This window comes from Vespula vulgaris, chromosome 3 (assembly GCF_905475345.1).
Source record: "Vespula vulgaris chromosome 3, iyVesVulg1.1, whole genome shotgun sequence".
Classification (NCBI taxonomy): Eukaryota; Metazoa; Arthropoda; class Insecta; order Hymenoptera; family Vespidae; genus Vespula; species Vespula vulgaris.
Window position 1 is genome coordinate 4013596 of NC_066588.1, and position 21405 is coordinate 4035000.

At 33.0% G+C, this 21405-nt stretch overlaps 1 protein-coding gene across 2 annotated transcripts in view; it reads left to right on the forward strand.

The window, feature by feature from the left end:
- The first annotated feature begins 3368 nt into the window (after window positions 1–3368).
- LOC127062806 (tyrosine-protein phosphatase non-receptor type 7-like) overlaps window positions 3369–21405 on the forward strand; it is a 28473-nt gene continuing 10436 nt past the window's right edge. Inside the window, exons 1-2 of one of the 2 annotated variants that reach the window (XM_050991598.1) lie at window positions 3369–3761; window positions 20744–20953. The gene's annotated coding sequence lies outside the window, so the exon portion shown is untranslated. Of the gene's footprint in view, window positions 3762–19018; window positions 19393–20743; window positions 20954–21405 lie in introns of those variants that run through there. The other variant, XM_050991597.1, reaches the window with a different exon arrangement.

Sequence of the window (21405 nt, forward strand, 5' to 3'; positions counted from 1 at the left end):
AAAACAAATTAAAAGAGATGACGATGTTCTAGAGCAATTGCTGCCTCGTCAAATTAATTTATATTATATTATCTCTCGGAAACGTACTATTAAGTCTATGAATAAAGAAAAAAGAAATAGAAAAGAGAGAATATCGAAAGAAATTGGAAAAAAAAAAATCGGAAAAAAATTCGAAGAAAGTTCTTCAATCAAATCTATAGATACGATTGGACTCGTATCGAGCCGATAACATATATTGTTCTTGTTTTATTTTTTATTTTTCTTCTATTCTTTCTTTCATTTGCTCTTCATCTTCCTCTCTTCCTCTCTTCCATCTCGTTTATTTCCCCTCTTCATCCCCCCTTCCTCATAACTTCTTCCTTTCATCGAGCCGCGACAAATATCTACCTACACGAGGAAAATTCATTCATACCCCGGACTCGGGATGAACGAGCGTTCTTCGATTCACGAGAAATTTCGGGTCAACGGGACAGAGTTGCCGGGATAGAAGCTAGCTGCACCAGGAACCGGAAATGAGGTCGAGAATGACGTCATCGCGTTCAGTGCCGTTCATTCAACCCCCGGGGATAAAGTAGGTCACCGGGCCGACTTACCCCCTCAACCCCTATTAAACCATGGAAACGATTCTCTGCTCCAGAAAACGCACGCACGGTTCTCTCCTCCACCCTCTCTTTCTCTCTCTCTCTCACCCCTTTTATCACCCAGACCAACCCTCCTTCGCCCGCTCACCACCAAACCTTCTACGTCGACTCTCGTCGATTCACGCGTCGCTCGATGAACGAGGAGAGTTTCTCAATGCACTTTTTACTCGATCATAACTCGTTCTCTCTCTCTCTCTCTCTCTCTCTCTCTCTCTTTCTCTCTCTTTCTCTTTTTCTATTTCTTTCTTTCTTTTTCTATCTTTCTTTCTTTCTCTCCTTCTTTTTCTTTCCTTCTTGAGAAACATCAAGCTAGAATGGAATACGATGTACGTATGTATGTACGTATGTATGTATTTCAAATTGATCGGATATAACTCGCCGTGTATGTATATGTGTGTATGTATATATGTATATATATATATGTATCATGAATATTTATTGATGCCACAATAGTGAGTCCGATTTGAGAGTCGTCGAAGCGATGACGTCACGAATCGAATAAATCAGATATTTTCAGAATAGTAGGAAAGATATGAAAATCACAATTTTCTATAGTATGCATATCTATCTGTTTATGTTGAATCGTTGGAACGCGAAGATCTAATTAAACGTTTCCTTTTTTACTTAATGAAATTAACGAGCGATTTTATTTTATTGTTTTATATATCAATTGATATATCCTTCTCGCATCAGCTTCCTTTATATAGTCGTCGTTTCTAATTTCCGCAAGGTTGGTACTTCATTTCTTTTTTCTTTTTTTTTTGTTTTTTTTTTAAATCTCTCCCAAGTGGACGCCAGTTTAACTAACGTTCCTTTATTCTTTCGTTTTTCATTCCGCACAACAACATTGTCCGTTTTTTATCGACGTCCCGATTAAAAGAAAAAAAGATTTATCTCTGACAGGTTAAAATATCGTTAAAACGTTGTTCTTTCATAATATTGAATCAAAAAAAAAATATATATATATAAAAATAAAAAAAATTAAAAAGAATAACGCGCAACCAATTTGGAAGCGAAATGATATGAAAGTTGTTTTCGTAGGTATTGAAGCATGTAAGGATTTCTCTCGATTGAATGAAAATCTAAATAATAGTCTTTATATTTAGGTACGAATACATCATATCTATGCTTGTAGTATCTAATTCTATTTGTTAGATTACCGATTGGTCAGAGCTATAAATGCCCGCAGATGTTCTCGATGACGATGGTAGCTAACAAGCAGGCCGGAAGTTGCCGACCGTTTAACCATGGATTAGTCAGCACAACCAACGTAGGCAGGTGTACATTTTACATCCGGAAATGACTCGGTCAGCGAGTCTCTTCATGAGATATATTCGGAGCTCTACCCCTTTTGTCCACCTACGCTTTGTAATGTCGGTATACATCTCGGATAGTAAGTATTGGGGTTCTGATCGTGTTTTCAAGGCGTAGGTAAAAATGTACGTAAGTATATACGTACGTACGTACGTACGTTTGTGTGTGTGTGTGTATGTGTGTGCACACGTATATGTAATATATAAAAAAATATATATATATAAAAAAGTGACGCAATGATACAATTTCATTCAATAATGGACTACATTGGACTGTGCCAATAGATATATACACGCGTATGTATGTATAGTATGTATATCTGTGTGTGTATGTATAGGTGTATAGATGTATTAGATGGGTCGAACAGAAAGAAGATTTAAAGCGTCTGTATTTGTAAGCAAGACAGGCTCTTTTCTTCGACCTGCTTTGTGAAGTTCTCTTTAGACCGGAAGTTCGTGATCTTCCTGTCTGGGCTTCCTACCTAACAACGAATAGGGTAGAAAAAGGGCTTGAAAAGTAATATAACTAACGTCTCAAATTTAACCGTTAAATTTGATAAAGGAAATGGCTCCGAATAAATTGATCGTCTCTAATTTATCTTGCCTTTGAAATTATTGTAATTTACATACGTGTTTATATATATGTATACGACCTATGTACACGACTGATTTATTTATGACTATTACATAACGATCGTTTTATCTACAAGGAGAGGATTATAGCTCGCAAAGTCCCACAATCTACGTTTTCATTTTGGTATTTTGTAAATTATAAAGACATTAAGTGTTTACGATCGTTTATTTATACAACAGTCTTTTTATGTACATATGCATATATATGTATATATGTGTGTGTATATATATATGTATATATATAGATTCGAGAAACTCTGATAACGCCACGATGCGTGTTATTTCTCATTTAAAAGAGAATTATTATCGCGATTCATATCTAAAACAAAGCTTGTTGATATTACTGTTATTCGTGCTATCTCTTTCTCTCTCTCTTTCTCTCTCTCTCTCTCTCTCTATTTTTCTTTCTCACTCTCTTCTCTTACGTCTAATTTTAAACTTAAACGAAATTGGATAGAAGAAGAATTAAAATTGAATGAAATTAAAAAGTAACAAAAATAAAAGGAACTTGACAAATGTATTTTTTTTTTCTTTATTTTATGAAACGTCGTCTTCTTTTTTCTAACTTGATTTTATTTTCATACGAAATCTTTATATTTCAAACGTGAAAAAATTCGTGTCACGTTTCGCTATAACTAATTGATTTGCAATGAAATTTATTGAACGAAATTAAGAAGTAACGAAAATATGATCAATTGAAAGAATATATATTTCTTCTGTATAAAATTGATCTCTTTTCATTTCTTTGATTTGATCTTAAAATAACAAAAACACATTTCATTTTAACGAAGGATAGAATTAATATCTAGCGATATTAAATTCCAAGTCATAATTAGATATTTACTCGTAAGCAACTAAATGAAACTAAATCATGATCGGCTTTTGTCAGCTGATATTCATGGGCAGGTTGACACTTGATTCTCTTGATATTTAGGTGCACAAGTGTTATGAAGAGGAGAGAGGAGAGGAGAGAAGAGGAAAGTAGAAGGTTTGCTTTACACAAGCCGCAACACGATGACCTAGTTTTGACGTTAACACGGTACGCTCTTGGGTGAATGGTCTCATCGACGTCACTACTCCTGGAACTAGGTCACCATAGGATTCCCGTTCATACCACCTGCATCACTCATCCCCTCTATCAATGAAGGTACTTGTTAGGAGGACGACCATCCAGGTACGTAAACTCATTTCTATGGAAGATCGCATGGAATGGGATGTGAGAGAAGAACGAAGAAGCACGTAATTCGCATTTTCATTTATTTATTCAATATACATACTGATAATTATTTTTATTTGCTCGTTAAATAAGAAAATTTATATACATAAAGATTGAAGATCAATAAATATAAGAGTGTTGAGAAAAATTTTACACAGATAAGATATGTAAATAACAATCTTTCCTTACCGATACTAATTCGATTTATATTTGATTTATAAATCATCAAAAGAAAAGTAAGAGAATGGAATCGATGCAAAAAAAAAAAAAAAAGAAAATAGGGCGCATATACATATATGCATAGGTGCAAAATCTTTCAAAGAATTTAAATCAAAGGAGAATTCATTGGATTTCAAGGTTTATGTAAAAATAAAAAATAAAAATAAAAAAAGCTATGAATCAAATAAAAATTCAACCGATATCGAAGGAGAAACGTATGAAACGGATTTTATTCAATGGCAAATACACATAGAAGATGTAGCCTGCTAGTAAACATATCGAGTATAGATTTGACCTTACTAAAATCATTGAATAGAATTAATCGGAGCACCGACCGATATCCGTTTCTCGAAACGTCTCTCTTTCTCTCTCTTTGTTTCTCTCTCTCTTTTTCTCTCGTACGACCTTTCGCCTGTTACATAAATCTACATCGACTTTATATATACGTACGTACGTACGTACGTACACACACACATATTCTGCGTTGATAGAATGAACGAAGCACCGTGAGATAGAACGTTAGATTTATGGCAGATACCACATACCAAACAGGATGACCATGTGTAAATGTGTACATATTTGTTCGTGTGTTGTACAGGATTTAAAATGATCTAATGTAGCATCGAAACTATATACTTCTTACGTATGCATAAATATCTCTCATTGAAAAGACCGATGCAATGATTTTTATAAAAATATTTGAAATTACTATATCTAATGTTCGCTTAGGAAATAGAATTTCAATAGAATTTTAAAGGTGTTTCCTGACACGTACACAATTCGGGATATCGACGAAATACGTAGAATAGTAATACGTGTTTCATCTCTCTCTCTCTCTCTCTTTCTATTTATCTCTATATCTATCTCTTTCTCTCTCTTTCTCTCTCAACAACGAGAGAAAGCAATTTCAACGTTACCGCACACGTCCGATGATTTACCTGCGGCAAAATGCATGCCGTAAACGCTTTCAATTGCAGGATGCTTCGAGTGTGCGTGGGTCTCCATTATACCCTACTCGTATCTCATGTTGACAGCCAACCGTGACATCTGATTTAATTAAATGGTTTGTCCAAGTAATATACTCAAGAGAAAATGAGAAACACATATACGTACGTAGATCCGATCTTACGACCTTCCATTCTCTTTATCATCGGACTAACATTGCAATCTCTATGTACGAATTATATAAACTGCTTTTTATTCTTTTCTTTTTTCTTTTTTTTTCACAATTTCTTTCTTATTCTTTTTGATTTACTTTCCTTTTTTTTTCTTATTCTTATTCCTCTTTTTCTTCCTAGTTCTCACGATTATGCAACGTTCAACGATGATAGCGAATATGTTTACGTAAGTTGGATCCATTCCAGATGATAGAGTTAAAACTTGTTAGAAATCAAATGTACATACACACTTGAATACGTTTCTAAAGGGGCACAAGTTTTTTAGTAGAAAGAAAAGAGAAGAAAGAAGAAAAAGAAATGGATGAAAGAATAAAAAGGAAAGAAAAAAACGGAAAGAAAAATAAAAGAAGAGAGAAAAAAAGCCATTCCTTAGGCAGACTCCTGTAATTACCAAGCAATGTTGTTGCCAGAGGCACGTGAAGAGAAAGAGGGAAATAAAAGGGTGGCGATAAATTCCCAGCGGCGAAGAATAAACGTCGAGGTCGAGAGTTGGAGTTCCTACCTTCTTCGTCTCTCTCTCTCTCTCTCTCTCTCTCTCTCTCTCTCTCTCTCTCTTTCTTTGTTTCTTTCTTTCTCTCTCTTTCTGTCAATAATTTTCTCTCTCTCTCTCTCTCTCTCTCTCTAGCATACATTTTAACTTCTTCGTAATTTCCTCTGTTTATAAAACTAAAATAGATAAGAATAGGTAGATACATTTATTAATGTTTATTGCAGTGTTAAACGAAATCCACATAATGAATGTTAATTTCAACTGTGTGTTGAATTATTAAAAAAAATATATATATATGATACTTATTGTGAGATGCATAATATGAAAATTAAATTTGGAAGTTTGAAAGAGTAGAGAAGAAAAACAGTGGTCGGGTGGTAAAAGTAGGTGAAAAGTTTTGCAGGAAGAAATAAATTTTATTTATATTATTTTGAAACTTTAGAATCTCAATTATTTAGAAAGGAAAAAGAGAAAATATGAATGAACGACTCCATCTCGGCATTCATTTTTTAAGGAACATGTACCTCTTCCGTATCGTAAATTTCCCTTCTAGCACTTCGTTTGGAACTTTACGTAAGCTCGCAGCTTCCACCGTCGACTCTTCGTCTTTACGAGGAATTCTATTTATTGCTAAATGCATATATACATCCATAGACATATATCCATACATATATATTTATACATATATATATACGTACGTATGTATATGTATGTATACATATGTATATACGTAGACAGGAAATTCAAGAAACCTTCGGAATAGAGTCGGTCAACCATTCGACCGTGTTACCAACCAATATCGAAGAGCAATTCTCGTCAATTTCTGGTTAAGTAAGAGAAAGTAAGATGTAATGGATGCATCGATGCGAACATGTAAGAAGTTTTATAGGTCGAGTTAGATAACTACTCAAGAAATATATTGACATTTAAACACCTACCCTTATACATACATACATACATATATATATATATATATATATATATATATATACATATGTATTATAAAATGTCATCGTTTATAATCATTTCATATTAATTTGTTTACAATCTTGTAATATAAATATTTCCCAAGACAAAAGATTACAATAACTTTCTTTATACTTTTCCATCATTACTAGATAAATTTCAGAATATTCTTAGAAATTGAAATGAAAGAATGAAATAACAAAATAATGCCTGACAGATCGTACGAAGGATTCAAAAATGAAGAATTCATAACAAAATTTCTAACCTAAATATGTACTAAGCTCTAAATATATTTTCACGTCGCTCCGTAAACGCAAGCATCAAGGTGCTAATAAAAAAAGAAAAAAGAAAAACGAGAACAAGCAAACGAGAACAAGAAAACATTTTTTTAATTAAACATATAATCAAAATAATGAACGATGAAAAAGATCTCTTCCATATGCTCAATTCCAACAGATATCTCAATAATATCGGCGCGTGCCTACGCATGTATCCGAGGGACGTTTCTGGCCTAGCAACCGATTCGAAATTAAACCGCGCCGTTAATGCGACGAGAAGGGCTGGGATATAGATGAGGAGTGCGAGGGAAGGGAGGAGGTGAGGGTGGGAGAGGAAGGAGGGTAGAGAAGAAGGGGGAGAAGAGAAGGCCCAGCAACAGCATCCCTTCTGCGATAGCACGTTCGAGGGAGACGCGCGCCGGTACGAAGACGGAGATCTTTGAAGGAGGGTGGGTAGTACTGGAGAATGGCCGGATAATGGTGAGCGAGAGAGACAGAGGAAGAGAAAGATGAAGAGAGAGAGAGAGAGAGAGAGAGAGAAAGACACGTGAACGGAAAGCGGAAGCAACGGAGCCGCTCAATGAAAGAGCTCTACCCCTGCAGCGGATGCGAATGGGCTGGCGTCCCATTGAAGGTGCCTTGGATATTCGCATTGCGTATGCGCAGGGTTGACGTGTTTCTCTTTATCGAGCAAAAGCCTTTCCCTCTCTCTCTCTCTCTCTCTCTCTCTCTCTCTCTCTCTCTCTCTCTCTGTCTCTGTCTCTGTTTCTCTGCACTGTCCCACTACATCATTTTTCCTCTAGCTATTCTTTCTCTACCACGAGAAAACATGTTCACAAGAAAAGATTCATATATATATATACATATATATATATGTGTGTATGTATATATATATGTGTGAAGAGAAAGAGGGAGAGAAAAAAAAGAAAGAGAGAGAGAGAGAGAGAGAGATATACGTGTTTTGTACGTAGAGAGACTTGTTCTCCTCTTCATATGTAATCGTATATCTAATCCCTTACGTAAGCAGAAAAACAAGAGACACTCATCTCGATATTGAATCTGAAATATAACTCTTACGGAAAACGAACAATGACATTTGTTCGAAATTTTTAATTTATAATCATAACGGAGATACATCAATGTTACATTTGTTTAAGATCGTTAGGAGTTCGATCGAGCGATATTTTACTTACTAATTAGTATTAGTATTCCGATCTGAAGCTGATATCAACATCGACGATAAAAATAATTTAGTGATTCGAGAGAAGTAAGTTCTCATCCTCTGATGTAACTAATTAGTCACTAATTACTAGCACTCTCAGACACCGCCATCTCTCTCTCTCTCTCTCTCTCTCTCTCTCTCTATTTCTTTCTCTTTCTTTCTTATGGCCGTTACCGTATATCCGAATAGTCGAAGAAAAAGGAGAAAAGGGCGGCTTAATGAACGAAACCTTTGACGAGCCGTGGGCGTACTTCCGTTTTAACTTAAGCACTTGGTCTCCCACTGGTAGTAGTCCCCTCTCCACCCTCTCCACCCCACTACCCCGTCCCTTGCTATTTCGGACGACTTACGTAATGATCGAGGCACTCGTGATAACGAACGGAATCAATTTACGAAAAGATTGCTTTTTATGTCGCCTTCAGCTTTCGTGATATGTCAAAGAAAACTCTTTCGGTTAATTCTTTTAAATATTCAAAAAAAGGGAATAAAGTGTCGTTAAGTTTTATAAACTCTTTATAATTAAATCATAAATCACACGTGTCATATCTTATATCAGCCAATAATTACGATAAAAAATTGTATCGTATCGAATTATATTAGTTAATTGAATTTAATTGCATTCATGAATCCGATCGAATTTCATTAATAAATTGAACTAACCCGAACTGAACTTCGTATATCGAATCGTATTTCATTAATAAATCGATCAGAAATTCTTTCACGAATTAAAGTCAACTTGAACTTCGGTTTATAAATTTAACTTCATTCATAAAAATCGACTAAAATTTTGTTTGTACATTTTATTTACAAACTTCATTTATAAGTAAAATTAAATTTTATTAACGAACTTCATTTATAAATTAAACTATATTTCATTTACTAATTGCATCGAATTATTTCATTCATAAGTTCAAATTGAACTTCATTCATAAATTAAATAAAACTACGTTCGCAAAATGTATCGTATTACGTTGAAAAATAAGATCGATTGTGTTTCAATCGTGAATTAAAATTTAAAAGGATCATTTTAAAAATGAAATCGTATTCCGTCGAGAAAATTCAATGAAATTCGATTTCGTTCTTATATACATATTTGAAAAATAAGAGTTCGTCGAAGTTAAAGAAGACAAAAATTATGTAAATATTTAATTATCTCGTTTGTGTTTGGACGATATTAACGCGTTAACTTCGACGAAATTCTTTTCAATGGGGAAGGACGGTAAGAATAACGATGAATATAAACATAGTGACAAGGTTAGTAGTCACGTAGTATTAATCGGCACGTCGATACGACAAAATGCAGGAAGAGAGCGATCGTCTCGTCCCATGACATTTCCCGTAGACATTTCTTTTTAGCTCTCTGGTGTGCTATTCGTTACAGAAGAAACACGTGCTCCTTCATCGTATTTTTCTATTTCCTTTTGCGCAAATCGCCGACGCGTGATTCCCGTCTCACGTTACGCCTAAAAAGAGTTTAAGAATATTACGCATCCGTAAGTTTCTCATACCCGTTACAAATTTTTAATCTAGATCTCGTTCCAGGTATTATCTTTTAGTATCCTTTCCCACGTTCATTAATCCGCATCCTTTTCTCCGATAAGTAAACTAACTTTAGTTATGTACTATATTAATTATATTCGTAATATATCTCGTAACTTCCTCGTTGTAAACGAAACTTGGATTAGCGGTGAACTCGTTAAGTCGATCAACCTGCTAAAATTTTCCCTAACTTTACGTTAATATAGAGTGGACATTTAGTAGTGAGCTTGTTAAGTACTTGCTCGTAAGATATATATATATATATATAAAATAGTAACATCACTTTTACATGTTTTTAGGCGACTGATAAAAAAGGAAAAATAACAAAAATTATCACATTCATCGGGTATAACCTATTAATAGAGGAAGAGAAAGAGAAAGATAAAAAATTCACACCAAAAAAAAACAACGGAATCCTAGAGAACTATGATCCTTAGGAATCGGTCGTGAGAACGAGCTAAAGAGAAATACATATGGTAGCAAAAGCGGAAATAATGCATTTAGGTTTCCAAAGGTAAAAGAAGAGAATCACAAAACATGAAAAGTAGCAGCAGCCATGATTCGAAAGGTGACCCCACCGGTCATGGTTCCTCTTTATAACATCCCATCGTATTCTTCCTTCCATCCTGACCTTCATAGAAATCTTTTGTTTAGCTACTACAACATCCGCTTTTTCTTCCTTCCTTTTTCTTTCAGATTGTTCCTAAGTTTCTCTCTCTCTCTCTCTCTCTCTCTCTCTCTTCCTGCTCCACTTCTTTCAAAGTACAATGAAAGTAAGTATGTATGTAGAACTGACGAAACGACGATCCAATTTCAACCTATGTACGACCAGTTAACGATAATGCAATCTTAGCTGAAATGTTGATTTTACATATTTTTCAACAAGTAGAAAAATTGATCTCTCTTTCTCTGAGAAAGGATCGATGAGAACTTCTTCTTCCGTTTCTATAGATATGTATATATGTATGTATATACATTTGGAGATATATACGAACGGGAAGTCGATGACGTAAATAATTAACGTCCAAAATTACTCAACGCCTAACGGATTATTTTTGCAAAGATTCCCGGCCGTTCAACGGCCACGCGTTCTCTAACATTAACTCACGTTTACGTTTGTTTGAAGTAATACCAAACAACCCACGCGTATCATTTCCATTGGAAATCCCGAAATTCGTTAAAAGATTTCCTGCACCCTCTCGAAGATTTCGAGTTATACCGTCTTAAGAGAAGTAAAAAGAAAGAGAAAGATAACAAGGAGTGGAGATTATTTTTCCATTAATTTTATACGAACGATTCGAGATTCAAGAGTCGTTTTAAACGACGAGAGGCGTATACAGGGTGATTCAATAATACTTTGCAAAGTGTCTCTCTTCCTTTTTTCTTTCCCTTTCTTCCTCTATTTCCTTATTTTCGAAAATTATCAAAAAATAAGATAAAAAAAGACGAAATTATGTAAGAATTATTTGATCAACTTAAGTACTTCTTTAACTTTCAGATTTTTACAAATTCTTTTTCGTTGTTATCGTTCGTTATATATATATATATATAGTTTGTATTAATAACGAATAAACAAAAAAGAAAAGAAAAAAGATGTATACAGCTTACAATAATAACAATGTTATATATGTTAGGTGACTCACATAATACACGTGTATACATTCTTATAGCAAGCCAAGACCATTCTTGGTTCGTTCTGTTGTTCACTAGAGCCATCAAAGGCGCTTCCATTTAGAGTCCGAAACTACGTGGGCGATCTTCTTCCTGCCAAGCTTTCAACAAGCGTTTCGCCAGCTCGCATTCCGAGGTGTTCGTAGCCCGATTAATTCTCGGGAATTTGCATCGACGAAACGAAAGAAAATCGAGGACGTTCGAGGTTTCTCCTTCGATTTGAAACCGGATATACTTACCTACCGGTAAATATTGCGCGAACTATAGATGATTACGCATCGTATTATTATTATTTGTCTGTAAAAGTGAATTCATCTTCCCTCCTTCAAATTGTTTGCAACGAGTCAGCTGTTCCTTTTTTTGTTTTTTTCTCTAAAATTCACTCATCACATCGAAAGTTACCGTAAGTTTTAGAATAATCAAAATTTTATATGAAATTTTATACGTTCAAGAGGAATGAAATATGATTAAAATTCGACACGACGAAAATTCTTCCTTGTTTGGTATTTCAAATAAAATTTTTGTTGTTGCTATTGTTTTTCTTTACGCAAAAATTGTTAAAAAGCTTATGTGATAATTAAAGAAAAAGAACTTTTTTTTTTTTTTTTTTCTTTCAGACTCATCTCCGCGTGAAATCAGATAGACATTAGGCTAATAAGTTTTGTTCGCACATTATCCTCGGTTAATCCTGTATGTAATGGTACGTAACTTTGAATTCACGTGCTTATAATTAGTATTATATAATATGAATATACTAATATAGATATTACGTTATTGCTTGTTAGTGTACGCTTATATTAATATGATATAATTATTGTATATTAGTATTATTAATATGATTATTTATTATTACATACATACGATGTTATAACAATTATATATCGTCATTTCTATTGTTTAATTCAGTTTAATTGTTACTTAATATTCCAAGTTCTAAATGTCTTTTAAGTAAACTCATAGACACGACAAAAAATTTAATTATAAATTTGATTTCTATTGGAAAAAAAAATCAAAAAAAAGAAAAAGGAACAGAAATATCACATATATTCGTACAAATATAACAAATGAAAGTACTTCTGACAAAAATAACTATTCGTGTGCAACGGGACGAAAGATCTTCGATAGAAAAGGAAAGATCCATAAAGATCGTAAAAGATGGAAAGTCGGGTGTTCTGTTTGACCGGAAACGGATATGACGTAGTTCTAGAAACTGCTCGTTCAAGAACAGACTCAAGAAGGAAAAAAAGAAAATTACTACTTACATGATTTTGTAAAGCTGAACGCTCGTCAACGATTATCGAGAACAACATGATTTTATCGTGTAAAAATAGAGTAATGAAACGAGGCCAGCAAACTTTCTTTCTAACGAAAACGATAGCGATCATGTTGTTAAAAAGCTGTTCACGTTGAGCTTCTGAGCTTTTCGCAACGTATGCTAGTATGTAAGCTGTTCGCTCGACGGATCGTCGAAGGACGTTTAAACTTCGTACTCGACCGGAAACGGAAATGACGCAAAGGACCGATCGGTTAACAACGTAGTAGAAAAGCGTTGCAATATCGCGCGCCAACCGGAAGTAGCTTGATGCCGGATGTTTTCCAGCTCTAGCACGGAAAAATAATTATTCGATCAACGACACGATTTTGTAGATCTTTTATTAATATTCGAACTAAAAGATTTAACTATTTATTATTAACATTCGAGTTTATTTATCGATGATCGAAAGTATATAAAAAACAAGAAGAAGAAATGTCGATCATAATTTCAGTTATTAATCATTTATTATTAATACTAGTACTCTTCGATCGAAGATTTATATTTATATAAAAAAATTGATTGGATCATAAATGAATTTAATCGTTACATTTCCAATTTCATATATTAATTATTAATCTTTTTTATTCTTAAATTTTAATTATTTATTATTGATATCCGAGATTATTCATCGATGATACAAGATACATCGATTATAATTTTATTGATAATCGTAATTCTATTTCTTTATATCTATGAAAAATATAGAAAAATATTTCTAAAAAAATATATGATCGATCTCACGAAAGAAAATTTCTGATAATCAAACATAATTCATTCTTCTTTTCGTGTTATCATCTTTATCATCGTTAATTTATCACTTAACCATATATCAAAGTCGACATCCGTTTGCAATCACAAAATTGCACTTTCATCGTGATCTCATTTCCTTTGTGATCATAGTAAGAGCCATCCAAGGCAGCCTCTTGTCCCGAGCGGATGAATGAGACTTATTTATTTATGCGCGTCCAATCGTGCCAACCAGAGTCGATCGATCGATCCTCGTACGCACGCACTCCATCGGTATTTCATTCAGTAGAGCTTCTTCGTATCAGTTACTAATATTTTATATTAGCATAGAATGAGTAATAGATATGTATATATAAATACATTATTTACAAATCACAAGCAGTCGCGTATTTGGACGAGTCGAAGATCAACAATTATATTCGACGCAATCGACTTCAAAATATTATATGATCTGACGATCGTTTATCAAATTGAAAAATTATTATTAATTTCAAATAACTACTTCGATACTTAAAGATGTCGATTATGTTGCGATAAATGCGTAGTAACAATTTTTTAGCGCATATAATTTCGATTGCGAATAACAGCTACTTATATATAAATATGCAAAAGAAAAGGAAAATAAAAGAAATTTTATTAACATTAAAAATATAAAAAAAAAAGAAAAAGAAAAACCGTGTTGAGTTTCATAACTCGAAAAAGTCACGAATGAAAAAAAAAAATATTTTCACATGCACTTTGTAGCTGACTCATCAGAGCAATGCAAATTTCTCGTATTAAACTTTCTTTTAACTTCAATCAGTTGCGAGATATTTCCTCTCGGATGTTTATGGATGGACAACCTTTATACATATACATATATATATATATATGTACATATATAAATAAACTCATCGGATGGATTAATATTACTTTTCATTATCCTGAAAACTTCTTTTTACAAACGAATCACTCCCTACAAATGAATCTCTTTTTTTTTTCTTTTATTTTTTTCAATTTATTAATCAATGTCTACGTGACGATTAAAAGAAGAAAAAAAGGTGAAAAATATGAAATGATAATATTATTCATGTTGTTGTGAATTTTAAAGAAAAATTTCAATGGAACGAAAAGATATAGATAACGAAAGAATGTCTTTGTTTTTCAAGACGTCTATTTATATATATATATATATTTTTTTTTCTCTTTCTCTTTTTTCCAAGAGAGAACGATATAATTTATGATGATCACTTATGTATTCACATTACAACAATATCGCCGGAAAAAAAAAAGAAGAAAGAAAAAAGTATATTCTCGGTTGAATGCTATTGTAACGGATAGTATTGAAGAAGTTTTGCTAACATAAGATTTGGATCTTTAAGCTCGACGGGTGGTCGAGGTTGCTGTTGAAAGCTCTAAACTGGTATAGGTGTGTAAGAGTTTTCAATGAACGAGTCTAACTAAAATTTCTTGTTCGAAAAGTAATCACACATACACACACGCACATATAAACAAACATACACACAACGACTATGACAATCAAGCTCTGGTCGAGATATCGGTTAGGTTGAATATAATTTACGGAAACTTTTACTTTTCCTATCTCTAATGAATTTTCTTTTAACACGATTATTTATTACGTATTTTTCAATGATACGAAGTATAATCGTAACTTTGTTCGAATAGTATTATTTCCACGTTAAAATATTTATAACTGAAATATACACACATTTATATATATATATATTTATTTATTTATTTATTGTTTCATTTTAATTTATCAAAAAAATTAACAAAACGAATTAAACTAATTAAACAAAAATTAACAAATTAAATAATAATATATAAGTAGTACAATTATATTGATATAAATAGTATTATAATATAACTTTTACATTATGTAATTTTTATCTACAGAGGAAAACAAATTAGTTGTGTGTGTGTAGGGTTAATGAAATGAGGAAACAAAGAAATAAATTCCTTTCTTTCTCTTTTTTTTCGACAAAATGTCGTCTACACGGATATGCCTATGTGTGATATATGTTTGTGTGAGAACTGATAGTGCAAGAGAGAGTGAAAGAGTGAAAAAGAGAGAATGAGAGAGAGAAAGAGAGAGAGGGAGAGATGAAGAGATCGAGTAAAGCGACTTCTAATAATAGGAACCCTCTGGCTAAATTGATTTCAAGTGACCTCAGGGAGATGACGCTTTGTACAAGCTTTCGCTCTCGTGTACAGGAACGATATAAAATTACCGAGGTTCTTCGAACACCGTGGGCGTGTATATTATCTCTCTCTCTCTCTCTCTCTCTCTCTCTCTCTCTCTTTCTTTTTCTTTTTTTTCTTTTTTCTTCCTTCTATTTCTTTTTGCAGTAGCATCAGACTGTCGTAAATGGCGTGCTAGTTAAAACGTTTTTCACTTACATACTCTTAGTAATAACACGTGTCTCTCTCACTCTCTATCTATCTATCTCTATCTATGTCTATCTATTTATCTCTCCATCTACCTATTTATCTATTTATCTATGTATCTATCTATCTATCTATCTCTCAGTAACACTTGTCCTATACGATTATAAATAAAAATCATGTTCGTAAGTGTTATTATGGGATTACGTCCGAGTGTATCGATACGTGGGTATCCTCCTGCTGACATTTCAAACTTTCTTCTATTTTCTTTTCTTTCCTTTTCTTTTTTCGAATTTCGCGCGGGCGATCCTCAGAGTAATAGGTACTTACTTACTTGGTGAAGGTAGAGAACATCCGGTAATCAAATTTAGTGCGCACAAACCCATAAATAGTTTCGACCTTTCCATCATCAAAGTAAAGAAACTTTTTACGACCTATGAGAGAGAAATTAAGGTTTAACTATTTATCTATCGTAAATACATGGAATCGTTTAAGTATTTTTACATTTTTTCTTTTTTCTTTTTCTTTTTTTTTTTTTTTTTTTTTATTCGAACAAGCACACAAAAAAATTACAACAGTATTACAAAAAACATCATTCGTTTTTCATTAAATGATCACTAAAGTGAAACGAAATACTTGCTTAAATGGTACTCATCGGTATGACTAATCGATGAATTGAACGGGAAAAAGAAAAACAAAAAGAAAAAAAGGGAAAAAAACAAAACAAATTTTTTTTTCTCCATTATTACTCATCACCTTTATCTATACTATACGTACGTATATATACTAACGTACATACATACATACACATATATATATATATATACATATATCTGTACGTCATTCCATATGTTTCTTTTATCCGAACAAGAACAAAAAAAAAGATTCTTTGAATGATGTGAACAATGATTCGATTCGTGTAAAGAGGAAAATACAAGAGATAGAGAAAGAGAGAGAGAGAGAGAGAGAGAGAGAGAGAGAGAGAGAGAGAGGACAAGAAGCATAGAGTGGTTTGCTGCGTGTGTATCGATTGGGGACGCGGTTCGCCGACGAGACTAGCCTACATTCAACCCCCTTCCTTTTCACCCCTTCTCTCTCTCTCTCTCTCTCTCTCTCTCTCTTTTCATTCTCTCTCTGTATCTCTCTCATTCTCTGTCGGCCGGCACTTGCTTTTCCTCTCTCTCTCTCTCTCTCTCTCTCTCTCTCTCTCTCTCTCTCTCTCTCTCTCTTTCTAGCAGCGTGAGAGAGCTACCACAGTTATCCTCTCTCACCCTCCCAAACCTTGAGTCCTCATTCAACGTTTCCTCCTTTCAGCTTTTTCCTCCCACCAAGTCACCCCTTCGGCCCCAACTCTTCGACCACTACGCGCGCAGGGTCGAGCGAAATGGAAAAAGGAAGAGAGAGGGAGAGTGAAAGAGGGAAAAGGAAAGAAAGAGAGAGAGAGAGAAGGAGAGAGAGAGAGAGAGAAGAAAAAAGGGAATCTCCAACAGCGTACCAAGAGGGGATGAACTATCGAGCGAAAGGGTGGAGGTTAGTCCTTGCCTTGCGATCGAAACAGGAATCTCTTTTTCGATCTCCCTAGTGTTAGGACTTCCCTCAGGGCTGTTGTTAGGAAAGTTTTCATCATCATGGGAATTTACCTTTCTGATATATAAATAATCTGGACATGGGATCTACTTACGTAGTTTAGAATATAACAGATACAGTCTTTCGATTGATATGATTATTTAATACTAATAAAGTGTTTTTTATTTATTTATTTATTTATTTTCTTTGGTTTTAGTGTACAAACAAGAGATAAAGAGAGAAATTTCATTTTGGTAATTCAGAATATAATACATTTTGATATTTGATTAATACAATTATTTAATATTATGTGAAACGATAGGGTAGGGAGAGGTATCGATGTTCTGGGTAATCTTTCAGTTACAACTTCTTTTTCATTTAATTTCATTTAATTTCGTTTGATTTAATTTTTATTCTTTTTCTTTTTTTATTAGAAATAAGAGAGATCAAAGAGAAATTTATTTTCTTTACCAAAGAGAGTTCCGCAGTTTTAATACGAATTAAGGGTACTATCACTTTCCTTTGAGAACACAATTCTTCTTCGCGAACCTCGAAATTTCATTCAATGTTTTCTATTCTCTTCTTTCTCTCTCTTTTTCTCTCTTCTCACGTGAGCAACACCATCGTAGTTGGAGAGACAAAAGTTGTGATGAAAGAGAAAGAAGAAGAAAAAGGAAAAGAGATACCAAGGATTTCTCTGTAAGACGATCTAACATTTTAAAGATAAATGTCATCGGTTTCCTGCTTTATAAAATACTTATCTCTATCTATCTATCTATCTATCTATCTATCTATCTCTCTCTCTTTAGAATTACCTCTTTCCATGGAGGAATGGAAAAATTCCAGAGCATCGGGTTTAAGTATACTCATGTTTAATTTTGATCATTATACACTTTCCGTTATTCATTCCCGTTCTAATCGATATGCAAATTCATTAATCTTCTATTCTTATTCTTTTTATCTATTTTCGATAGTCTCTACGATCTCAATAAATCATCGAAAATTCTTATATATCTACCTATACAAAAAATCAGATAGAGAGTATTATACTATATTTTTCATGAACTTTACAAAGTACATTTATTTCATATACATTTTATATCTACATTATTTCACATACACAAATTTTCCTCGTGAAAATACAAATATTGCTTTTACATTATTCATAAATAATCGTTTGAGAAATCACTTGATCGTTGTGTAAAATAAAAAAAGAATATGGAAAAAAGATTTTAGGTCAAGAAATTTATAAAAAGCATATAACATCCCCTTACGAATTCATAGATATAAGAAGCAACAACGATAACAACGACAACAACAACGACAACTTTTTCATTGTTGCATAAATTATAAAAAAAAAAAAATGAAGAAGAAGGAAAAAAGATAGGTCCAAAAAAAGAAAAAAAGAACGTAAAAAAGAGAATAAAAAATTCTCTGTGTAAACCATAGGAGGATATTTAAACGAAGCTCCGACACACGAAGAGTCCTCGTCGTTAGGTGGTAGCACATAGCCGTACCTACTCGAAGGGGTGGTAAAAGCGAGGCCACGACACTGTATCGAAGGGGGGTTGCCTCGTATCCGTGTCACGAATGCGCGCGTCTGCACTCCACCTCGCACCACCCTCCACGGCCACCACCGAAAGAGGTGAATGCAGTTGGCCGTCATTTTGCAACCCGTTCAGACGCCATTCAGATGCGTCCGATGCAACTGGCAGGTTGCAACGCGCGAGTCACCATCGACTCTACATCATCATCTTCATCATCACCATCATCATCGTCATCTACTTTGAAATATCGTCGTCAATGATAACGTCATCTTCAACGATCATCCTTGTCGTCGTCATCATCGCAATCTTCGTCATCGTAGTCTCTTCGTTCGTCGTTATTACCATCGATATGATTGGTGGAACCGAGTGACGATCGAAAAATTGAACACGTGGAAAAAGAAGGGGTGAGAGAAAGAGAGAAAAAGAGAAAGAGAGAGAGAGAGAGAGAAAGGAAAAAAGGTCTAAGGTACGAGATAAGGAATGAATCATTCTTTTTTTATCTTTATAGAAATAAGATCTGTGTTGACTTTTCTTTAATATTTTAATCCTATATAATGTCATGTACTTTAAAGTCATATACTCATATATTTTTTTTTGTATATCTTATTTTTGGTTACGGAATTATCATAGTTTATATTTATATTTCAAAAGCTAATATTTAGTATTATATTAAAGCTATACTTAGTGCAAGATACGAGAGAAGGAATGAGTCATTCTTTTTTTATTTTTATGGAAATGAGATCTATATTAATTATCTTATATTTTAAGCCTCTATAATATATGTATAGATAATTTCTTCTTCAGTAAATCCTATTTTATTATTTCCCCTTGCAAAATTATTATATTTCTCGCTATATTAATTTTTTTAATTCCTATCCCGAAATTAATATTTGCTAAGTATTAAAATTTCACGTTTATATAAAAAAAAAAAAAGAAAGAAAGAAAGAAAAAATTGATTTTTAGAGGATTAACCTTTAACGACCGATCTTTTTTTTTTGTTTTTATAATAATTACATAAAGAAATGGTTAATATACTTTCTTTATTCGTAAGTATAATGTTTATAGTTAAATAATGAATTTTAAGTAAAATCAATTAAATATTTACATTTTTTCAAACGACTTTTACTCATCCAAAAAATTATTATTTCTTTTTTTAATCTATGTCGTCTGCGTCGTTCTAGTCAGAGAAAAAGAAAAAAATTACAAAAATAAAAAAGAGATCATTAACTTTGCGATTACATGATGTCAGTCTTCCAAACGGAAGTTAAAGATAACGCGGATAAGCTGAAAAAATACGGATATGAAAAAATGTCAATGATAAGGAAATCAACTTGATAAGTATTCGATCGAAACAGTCATCTTTTTATTATCTTTTTGTAGTTTGTTTTTTTTATTTTTTTATTATTTTTATCGATATTTACTCGTCAAGGACATGACTCGTTCATACTTCCTCCCGATATTCATGAATGGTTCCGGTTATTAAAGAAATACTTTATTTTTATTATTTTGATTAAATAATTCGATTACTATCAACTTGATATCTCAATTTTGTATCTTCAATTAAAAAAAAAAAAAATTAAAAAGAAAATTGAAGAAGAAATTATCTTAAATAAAAATTGTTCGTTCGTTGTACATTATTTCGATGAAATAATATTAATGTTATATTTTTTATGTCTACAAAAAAAAAAAAGAACGGAAGACTTTTTTTTTCTTTTTTCTTTTTTGAAGACGTTACTTCGAATATATCGATATATATCATAATCTTGCAAAGAATGAACGATTTTAAGTAAAAATTGTTCGTTTTCTTTTTTTCACAGAGATATCGAAAAAGCGACATTGAGTTTTAATTTCACGAAAGAAATTCAAAGAGAAGAAATTAAGAAAAAGGAGGAGGAAACGAATGCGTTGGAAAAATAAATTCATCGTCCTTTTGGTGGACCCTTTGGAAACAACGGAACGATCGTTTTTTTAAAAAAAACATTCACACTCCCACCGTCTCCGAGGACGTTTCCGAAGAGAATGTCAAGGTACCGCTTTGTAGTCGTTATGTTCATTACCCTGAGAGAGACACGCCTACGCCTACATACCTGAATACCGATTTTCCCATTAGTCTGCGCATATGAAAACGTAGCTCTTAAGAAATACATATAGATACATATTTATTCCCTTTTTTATATCCCCGATTGTTTTTCCTTTGGCAAAGCTTTCTCTCTCTCTCTCTCTCTCTCTCTTTGCGAGACATTTTTATATCCCTATTAATTTTTTTTATCGTATCCCAAAATTCATCCATTTTTATGTACGAATTTGTAAAAACAATATCTTCTTTCGCACAACGAAGATATAGACAAATTTTCAAGTATAATTTAGATGAAACGAAAGGAAGAAAATTTTTCAACCATTTCTTGTCAATATTGACAATTTTGATTCAAATTATGTTAATAATAATAATAACGTTATAAACGACGAAGGCGTTACTACA